This window comes from Pinus tabuliformis, chromosome 1_2 (genome assembly GCF_031772625.1).
Source record: "Pinus tabuliformis cultivar Carrire ecotype Pingquan chromosome 1_2, CPIR1, whole genome shotgun sequence".
Taxonomy (NCBI): domain Eukaryota; kingdom Viridiplantae; phylum Streptophyta; class Pinopsida; order Pinales; family Pinaceae; genus Pinus; species Pinus tabuliformis.
Window position 1 is genome coordinate 1058494785 of NC_142298.1, and position 10656 is coordinate 1058505440.

The window sequence follows — 10656 nt, forward strand, 5'->3', positions numbered from 1 at the left end:
GAGTTGATGACAACTGGTTTGATGAAAATTCATATTATTTCATCTTTGAAAGTCTAAGTCGATCTTGAAATCTACCACATATGTTTAATTATATTCTGATGATATGTTAATGGTTGCAGGCACAGATTAGTTGCTTGACCGAATGACTCACATATGGGTAATGGGGTTGTACAGGTGGATGGAAGTACATGGGAGGGGTGGGACAGAGTCCCTGATCTCACCCACTAGCACTCCCGCCGTGACTTGGGCTGGAAGGGTTGAAACACCTTCGCCTTGAAGATCACGATGCCATGAGGGCAGGTCCCAAAGTTGGGTCGCCCATGAGGAGTTTATCGGGGGGCGCGCCCCATCCATCCACGTGGGGGCAGAAGGGCAAGATGAATGGCCCCCTCCTAGCGTGTGCTCACTCACTCAAATGATATGCGAGTGGTGCGCTGGGCGTGGGGCACAGCAAGCAAAGTGGCGAACGGGTGCATAACGCGTGGGAATTACAAGGATATACTTGGCATAGATCCCAAGTTGGTGGTGTACAACCTCTTGCTCAAGGCCAACGCCAAACCTATAAAGCAAAAGCTGAGATGCCATTGACCTGAGGCTAATACCATAGTGTACAAGGAGATCCAAAAGCTTATTGAGGTAGGTTTTCTCAATCAAGGCAGATTCCTTGATCCCCGACACCATTAGTCTCACTATAGCAGGCAACATAAGAGATGATAGTGGTCTATGACGTTGCACTATACTTTCCCCTCGTAGTCACTGGATGCTTGAAGGGCAAGTGGTGTGGCACCCTTGGAACTTCAGGGGAATTTCTTGAAGGGCACGACCAACTTGGCACCCTTGGCATCACAAGTAAACTATTAGGTGTGGCACCCTTGGAACTTCTAGGGAAATTCTTGAAGGGCACAACCAAACTTGGCACCCTTGGAATCATTAAAATATATATATATATATATATATATATATATATATATATATATATAAGGAATGAAAACTAGGTAAATTTACATCAAGGGTAAATGATGATTAGAAACCAAGGTAATTAAATCAAAAATAAAACTTGGAATAAGGAGGATCATAGGAAGAAATAAAATAGAGTACCTTAAAAACTCTACCCTTCTCATATTGGGAAATACTAGGTAGATTAGGTGGTTTAATTAGGTAAAAGGGGAAAGATGGACATAATTGTAAGGATAAAGATTAATCCTAAACTAATTAAACCTAATTAAGAAAAGAGGAAGGTGGATTAAAATAAGAATAATAAATTAAATTTAGAGAAATTTAGAGAAGCTCCATGTGGCAACAACCAACATAAGAATATCCATCTAAGAGATAAACCTGAGTTAAATTAGGGAGTAGATTGGGGATAAAATCTTGACTCATTAATTGACTTCAAGTAATAAACACAATTTAAGGAATAAAAGGGGGGGGGGGGGGGGGGGATAAAGAGACAACTCGGAGAAGAAATAGGAATCTTGTGAGGTGAGGAAAATATTAGTTTTAAATAAAAAGTTAAGTAAATAATTTTGGGTGACCCTTGATGAGAGAGTGACACATGGGTAGGTGAATAATCAAGCTATTAAATTAAAAATATATATATATAATTATGCATGACATGCCAAGTGTCATCTATCAGGACTCTTATAAAAGAAGGGGCAAGCCATGGGAGAGGGGACTTTTGGGAACCCTATGGTGGGATGGATGATATGATGGGAGAGCAGTGATTACGAAGCTATAGTGAGTTTGGTGAGGTAGAGGATTTTTAGAGAGGGGACTCTTGAGCCAAGGTGTGCTCTCCTCTGCCAGCTAGAGCTTTCCTCCATTGTACAACCCCATTGCAGCTCGGGGGTCCGCGGGGAAGAAGAGTACCCAAGGAGTAGGCTGGGAGGTTAACCGGTGGGTCTTCGTATTCGGATCAAGTGCGTCATCATTCACTCGCAGAAGTGACCGGCAACAAGGGAATACCAGTACCAGCAGAACAAGCAGAGTCTCGCCTTCTGGTGAACGGTACATATGTATTTCATTACTAATTGATCTTAGTTAAAAGTATGTAAATGTTATGATATGTTTCCTAAAATGAGTGTCAGCTATGTGTGTGTTGAATAAATTTGAAATCTCAATGCGTTTCTTTCTGGTCGTATTTGCTGTTAAAAAAAAAAAAAAGATGTATATAGTCCTTACATGGTTAAATTGATTTTACACACTAGTGCGATCATGGTTCTAGTGTTGGATGCTTGTCCACCGGGATGTGGCAACCCTTCCCACCAAAATACCTCTCACCGCCTAATTTTGTTATATGATGCTTTATAGTAGGCGAAAGCATGAAGGTGTGGGCACTCTGATGTGACATGGAAAGAGATTATAGACCTCGCGGGGATGACATGTTAGGTTCACACAAGCCTAATGGATACCAGTTGGATGCCATGTGGGAAATGTGGTGAGATGGGCTCTTTTAGCAATTCAAACTTCAGACAAGAATTACTTTTGATTCAGAAATTGGATTGAGATAAAATTTAAATCGTCAAAAAACTCTCAACGAGTTGATCATAATGGCAGTGTCAAAATCAAATTCCACATACTTGCAAATATGATTTTCTTGCTAACCTTATCTTCATAACAAACCGTGGAGATTAAGAATAAGTAACACCTCCCTTAGGTTAAGCATCTTCAAGGGAGTGGAAAGAAGGTGGCTACAACAATCCATACTTCAGTTGGTAAATCCCCATTTAAAACTTGTTTTGGATATTTTCCATCTTCACCATTGGATATTGCATATCGACAACAAGGAGGAGTGAGGGAGGATCTTATAGGGGATGTCTTAAGGGATTTGTTTTTTAGAAGATTAGGTAGATCCATATAAAGGTATTGGATACACTGCAGAAGTCATGGGAAAAATATAAGGAGTGCATGATCAACCCAGTTCGGGTGCCATGAACCATTCACGATCCCTTTTTAAAATGTAAGTGAAAGTTGACAACGAGTCATACCAAGTTGATATTGATGCTCTAAAGTTAAATCATTGGTTGTAGAAATTAGAATTTTATTTGAGTGTTCATCACATAAAGGAAGAACATAAGATTTTGTTTGCTCAACTGAAATTATATGGCCACGCCTTGACCTGGTGGGAAATCCACACAGAGACCTTGAGTTTAGGGGGAGATCCTCTAATGACTAAGTGGGAGGATTTTAGAACCCCCATAAAGTCACAATTTTACCCTATTAGGTATGTATAGAACTAGTGAATTTGGTGTCATTACTTCACGTATAAGTAGGGGTAGAGTGTATTGGAGTACAAAAAAGAGTTCAAATAGATGGCCACGATGTTGGGTATCTCCCCAGAGAACCCAAACATACTCCTCTAATATCTAGGGGATCTAAACAACCATCTATGAAAGAAATTAATTAACAACCATCTATGAAAGACATTAATGTTTTGATTGATGGATGAGGATTGTGTACATACACAATACCTAGAGAACATAGCCCAAAATAAAGGGAAATCAAGTGGGTCAAAGAAAAATGAGTGCATAATTAAAACTTCTAGGAAATATAAGGTGCAAATAGTTAAAGCTTTTAGGAAATATTAAACTACCACAAGAGTGGATTACGTCTGTGCAACATGTCAAAGCCCCTCAATTAGTTTGTGACTCACATACGTGTGATTGGTTTTTTTGTTTGATATTTGACATGTAAAATGAATTTGTGATTTGCATGTAAATGATTGGTTCTGTGCTTTGTTGTTACTTTTAAAAATTAAGTTGGTTTCTGTTTTAGTTTTATTATTTTTCAGTTAATATTATTTATATAAATTATCGTAATATTTTAATAACCAACAGTCTTTAAGCGTGTATTTTTGAAAAGTTAGAATTCCATAGTCTTTAAGTGTGGATTTTTGAAAAGTTAGAATTTCGTAAGGATTCATTGAAATCACAAGTTTGACGCATGAATTCTTCGCAATCAAAGTTCCCAAAGGGGTTTTTGAAGCTACCGAATCTATATATACAGTAAAAAAACCAATTTAAATAACACAAATCAAGATTTAACCATAAATGTGTTTACTAAATTCCAAGAAAAAAATCACTAAAAACACCAAAAAATCACACTTAAAAACTATTTTTTTTAATAAAAAAATTAAACATAAATATGGGGCACCAATGGGGTGTAAGGTTAATAAAATTCATTTTATATAAATTATTGCCCATTGTTGAATAAAATTAGTAATTTTTCAAACCTCAGACCTTTTCAAACAATATAACCTTGATTAAGATTATCTACATCACCTCACAATAGTTTATTTTTCTTTTTAAAATTTCTTTTTTAAGAAATGCTAAATACTTTAAAGGAGAGTGTCAATACAATGGTTGCATCATAAAAAAACTATAACTAAGTTAATTTTTGTTAGAACTAAATGGAATGTGTCCTTTATTTATGTAAAACTAGATGGAATGTGTCGTTTATTTAGAATTTATTGTTCAAATGAAATTAAAGTAACAAATTCATTCCAGATTTTCATGATTATTTATATCATTGTACAATAATTTTTTTTTTTTTTTCAAAATTTCTCATTTAAATTTAGTGTATTCATTGTTTTCCAAAATTAAACTTAACTCGATTTAAATTCAAGTCACTGGTAAGTTTAGTAGCAAAATGAGTCATTGACTTTTTTCATTAAATATTTTCATGACTATTAATTTTTGGTAGAATTAAATGGAATTTGAGACTATATGTCATTCAATATTTTCATGATTATTAATTTTTAGTAAAATTAAATGGAATTTGAGAGTATATGTCATTCATGTATACTGGTCTAGATCATTTGCAAAATTTATTTGTGAAACGTTTCCATACTAAAATTAATTTATTTTTACATTAGATTAATTATACATATAAATATATCAATTATTAGTTAAAGATAGAAATTCTATCTTAATCTCACAATCATTTAGTTGAGAAAATATCTATATTAGTAGGAGCTATATTAGTTGGACTAAATATCTCATATCTAACTAATTAACAGTTAAACAACTCACAAACAAACATTTCAAATATAGAATATAAGTATTAATTCCAAGTAGATCCATCTTATCTCTGGATCTACCAAGCGAGAGATCCATCTCTTTTCACTCTAAAAGAGGTTTATACCTCAAGAGAGATTTGATCATTATTAACTCTTGGAAGATTCAGAGTTAAGATGGATCTAGGCTAGTTACAGTTATTAATTATTTTATTTTTTAATTTAATTTATCTCTATTTTTATTTTTATGTAATTTGATCAAGTCAAAATGTTTTAATCAATAATTATAATTATTAATTTTATTTTATTTTTAAATTAAATTTATTTTTATGTAATTTGACAAGTCAAATTGTTTACATAATAGTACAAGATAGGACAAGACATTACAACATCTCTTTCATGTTGGGCTTGGACACAATAAAGTCTTAATAAGTAAACACACTTAATCATTCCTTTTAATGAATTCAATGTTTCCAAAAATTAAACTTAACCTAAAACTAGTCATATTACTGCAAATATAAAACTAGTCCAACTTTAAAAAATCCTATAAATATTTAAAAAGAAGCTAATAACCTAAGTTCATTATCAACTCCCACATGGACATAAATTTTGATATTGCATATTAATTTTATGGTGACCACATGTTTGGAAATATTGATAACGCTGATTTCACACTATGGAATCATTAAAGTCCATGCATATCACCTTGTGTCTTCATGATTTCTTTCCACGTAGCGCAGATAAATTGTGATGATGCACATTGAATTACATTGACACACTAGCGCAGGTTGGCTATCTTGGACACACAATCAATTGGTTGAGAGAATATCTCAACCACACACCAATCTAGGAATCAACTAGATCTAAACAACTCCTAGAGAATAGGGATATACTCATTTACATAAAAAGAATCACAACTGAGACAAGTAGGAATTATATTTTCCAAGTCGCCCCCTTAATGACTACTTGTCTCGATTTCAATCTGCTAAGTCTAGTTGTGATCTTGGTGTTTACAAACATGATAAAAAAGAATATGTTGACGTCCATATAAAGGCACAACCATCTACTAGAATGCATGGGTACCAGCCCCTGCAACTGCCAGTCAACTAGGATGTCCTTTGTGTACATGGTTCAATCAACCATTATCTGCATACATGTACTCGTACCTGCAAATCCCCTTCCATCATCGTCATCATGGATTTTTTCAGATTACTCATAACCATGCTTTGGGTTTTATCGGCTTACCCTAAAACATGCTTAGTGTTTTGTCAGATGACCCTAAACCATGCATACAGGAATCCATGTCCACTTCACTATCACATGTGGTTTCTGGCTTACCACAAACTTACACTTACATACACTGTCACAAGTGGTTTCTCGCTTACCACAAATTTGCACTTCCAAAGTGGTTTCTGGCTGACCACAAACCTTTAATCACAAAGTGGTTTTAAGATTGCCAAAAAAATCATGGGGTTTCACATGCCTCATCAGGCTTACATTACATACTCCAACTCTTAGAGTTACCTGGTACATACTAGACAAAGACCACTACAAAAAATCTTAGACTTTTACTAATAAATGCCTTTGAGACATAATACACCATCATCATGAGTCTATTCCAAAAACTCACACAAAATTTAACTTAGCTGTCCATCATCCTTTAATATCTGATGTAGCTCCCACCACTATCCTGAAATGTCATCTTCACTACCATGTCTTCATTATATCTGGTAGTCAATCATTTCTACAAATAAATTTTCCTATTGTTGGAATGGCCAATTTCAATAGAGACACAAATACACAAATGTGTGATAATAGTTGGCCAAAATAAATATCACAGCAACAAAGCGTACAATTATTTCAACCATATTTACATTAATCACCTAACCAAATTTTAAACACTTAATCAAATTTAAATTCAAAATAGTGAAGCCTTTCAATAGCTCCAATTTTGCGTAACCTATTAGGCTTGTATTGGATTCTTTCACAATCTAATTTGCGCACTTTAACAACCTACTTGTTTTGACACTGCAAGCACGATTGAGGCACGTTCATTTGAGATAAGCTAAAAGCAGGTTGCTGACAAGCCTCTGTCTTTGAAATCTGCAAAACACAACCAAAGAGACTGCCATACCTTAGACTAAAGATTGTCGGACTTCCTACAACAACATGGACATCTCCAGCACTAGCAGAAGTTTCTTTCAACGTCCAACTTTGACAGTTAGGAAGATCTTTCCACTGAGCATTGTATGGAAACAACATCAATTCACCTGATGCAGCAGTTGAAGTCCTCACTTTTGCATAAAGTGTTGAAGGACAGATGAAATCATTTTACCAGCTTTCAAAGTGAGCTCCATGCTTGGATTGTGCATTCATACAACAACACAAAAAACATACAACGTGCAACTTCCTGGACCCAACTATCTATGACTTGGATTTGGCCTCCAATAACCATCAAGTCATTTCCACAGGCCTTAAATGCAAGACCCCAACCATTTGTAAAGTTTGTTCTTACAAACTATCTTCCCAACACATCCCACACATTGGTAACCTTGTTATACTTCTTGACTTCATTTTGTGAGTACTCGACAACATAAAGATGATTATTTACTACTGCAACCAAGGGCGGTGCATAGGCAACTGCATTGCCTCCAGGAAACATGTCTGGAATCGTCCTCCATGTTTTTGTTTCAAGGTTATATTCTTCACCGCACGTAAGAGATTCTGTATTGCTTATCATCCCCTGATGACATAGAACTTGCCATCCATGAATAAAACTCTAGAGCAAATAATTGACAAACACAGTTATCAGGTTCAACACTTCAAAGTTCCTGTGGCCCTTGTCTAGGAAACCTTGGTACCAAACCATTTGGCTGGTTATAAATGTGACCCTTCGACGATCGTGTTAAAACAATAGAAAAGTTGGGTTTCTAATGGACTTGTACAAAATCATGTTGCAAACCACTGATTGATACAGTGCATAGGCGCATGAAGCCATTCAATTAAAGGTGTAAATACTTTCAAATAGGCATTCTAAAAGCTAGGTTTCCCACATAAGTTGAGTCAAATAACAAGATATAAAGCAGGGGAGGCAAGTGAAATTATGAACTATGAAATGGTTCCTAGAAGGAAAGAAATCGTGGATACTTACAAACAACCCAAAGTTTAGACCAACGACGACAGTGCTGGCAATGGAAATGGTAGCTAATTTCAAGTCGCCCAAATGCCCAACAAACACTAGAGTTATAACATTCATCCAATACATGTCTATTCGACTGAGGATGACATGCCTCACAATGGTCCATAGTTTATTTGGTTCTTCCAAAAATCCCCTCCCTACATCTCCTGAACATATTAGTGCCCACTCTTCATTGTCTTCCACATAAAATCTAGACACAAATCTACACAACAACAACGACCCACACAACAACGACTGCATAAGCTCAGGGCACTCGTGCTCTTTGCACAACTCTACAGAGAAGATCGATCCTCAACGCAAACTGGTCAATAAAGCTTGGATCTGTAATCGGAGGGCATAAAAAAAAGCAATACTTCACAATGCTCACTCACTAGTAACGACTCAACAACAGAGAAGGCACAATTCCAGTAACGACTCAACAATAACACTCACTCGCCAGTAATGGCTCAACAACAACATGATTCCACAGTGCTCACTCTGCGTTGTCATAGCCAAAGACACAATAACATGATCTCTTTTGTGCTTCCTCAATCAGCTCACGAGGTAGGTCAACTCTCCACGCAAATTGCTTAGCTGGATCTACAGAGATCTTCAACCATCCCGCAATCTCAATTCAACCTGAATCACATTCCGCATCAGTCGTCGACATCAGATCACAGAACACCAATGTCCCATGCACAAATTCAACAGACTCATATCAGGTTCACCAAGGCTCAACCGAGACTCCATCTCCTAACGCTCACAATGCTCAATGTTGGCTCCACAATGAAAACACTGGTTCGAGTACACACTTTATGGAGAACAACACAGAAAATTACATAACACATCTCGAACTCACATGCAACATTTCTCTGGACTGTAACTCACAATCAACGCTTGAAGCACTCCCCTGAACACATGTCATTTCCTTATATAATTGGTGGACAAACACCTTGTTGCAAACACAATGGTACACTTTCAACAAATACAAATACTCTTCAGTTTCCTCGGCCCAGGAGGGCCAAGGCCCCAAGCCTCTACGGGCTCTGATAGCAAGATAAATTTTGATGATGCACATATTTAATTTAGATAGATATATTATATTAGACATATAATCAATTGGTTAAGATAATATCTCAACCACACATCAATCTAGGAATCAACTAGATAAACAACCCCTATAGAATAGGAATAGAGAATAGGAATAGACTCCTTTACCTAGAAAGAATCACAATTGAGACAAGTAAGAACTATATTTTCCAAATACATTTAATATTACGCTTGGACATATGCCCAATTCCATTTCCATTATAAAAAAGGGTGAGTGCTATTTGAGAATTTGGATGTGGGATATTGTATTTTGTTGGGTGGGGAGGGTTTCAGAGTTCAGGTGTTGCTCTAGGTCATTTTTCTCTGGTTTTGTTTTTTCCTCTGGAGATGGCTATTATTGTGGACGTGGTAAAAGCGAGCAAAGTAGTTTGTGACGCTGTTATGGGCTATGTCGCCCAATTGAGTATAATGTCGTACAATTTTCCAATTTCATTTTTGCTTTCAAAGGTGTAAAAAGCGAGAAAACTAGGAAAGGAAGAATTTGTGACTGTGTGTTGATTTGTAACCGAATAGGGGAATGACTGATTTTTTGGGATTTTATTAAATTTGATTATATTTATTATGAAAGTCTTAAGATAAATAAGATTTGAAATTAGAAAAATATTTGAATTTAGGAAATAAGTTTCGAAATTGGAAAAGCATTTTAGATTTATGTTTAGGAAAGAATAGTGGTTTTGAAGGGAAATGGTAAGTATTTTTTTGTTTTTAATTGTATCCCTGTTTTGCATAAGGTATTCCTAATAAATATCTTTATATAAGGTATTGCTAATAAAGATCTTTATATATTGTAGATTTTTTTTGAATTAAAAAATATTCATCCCAATTTTTAACCTATCGGATCGGTATTTGATAACTATGTTAATTTAAGATCGATTCTACAATGCGGAATTAAATACTTAAAAGAATCTAAAAATAAAACTTTAATGCCCAAGAAAAATACCTCCGGCCATTGATGCTACTCACACTCTGTCACTGTTTCTCCAATTCTTAACAAAGAATGCAACCCTCTTGACTGATTAAAACCTGCTTCAGATGTCAACAAGTATGCTTGAGACCGAACAACCTTTCTGTGCACAAGTTCTGGTTAAACATTGATAAATTTGGCTGAGTGAATGACTTTTGGAGATTAATTCGTCCTCGCTGGAATGTTGTGTATGTGGCCTTAACCAGCAACTTGATTGAGAGCCACCTCAACAACTGGACTGAAACTGTTGTAAGCTAAGACGTTTCAAGCACCACTACTTGGATGAGGTGCATAAATGTACTGATTGCGCCTTCATCCGTCTGGTAACTCCAGCGGAAGATTAAACACTACACAGAAATCAAGAAGAAACTGCAGTAAACAACGTCATCGAGA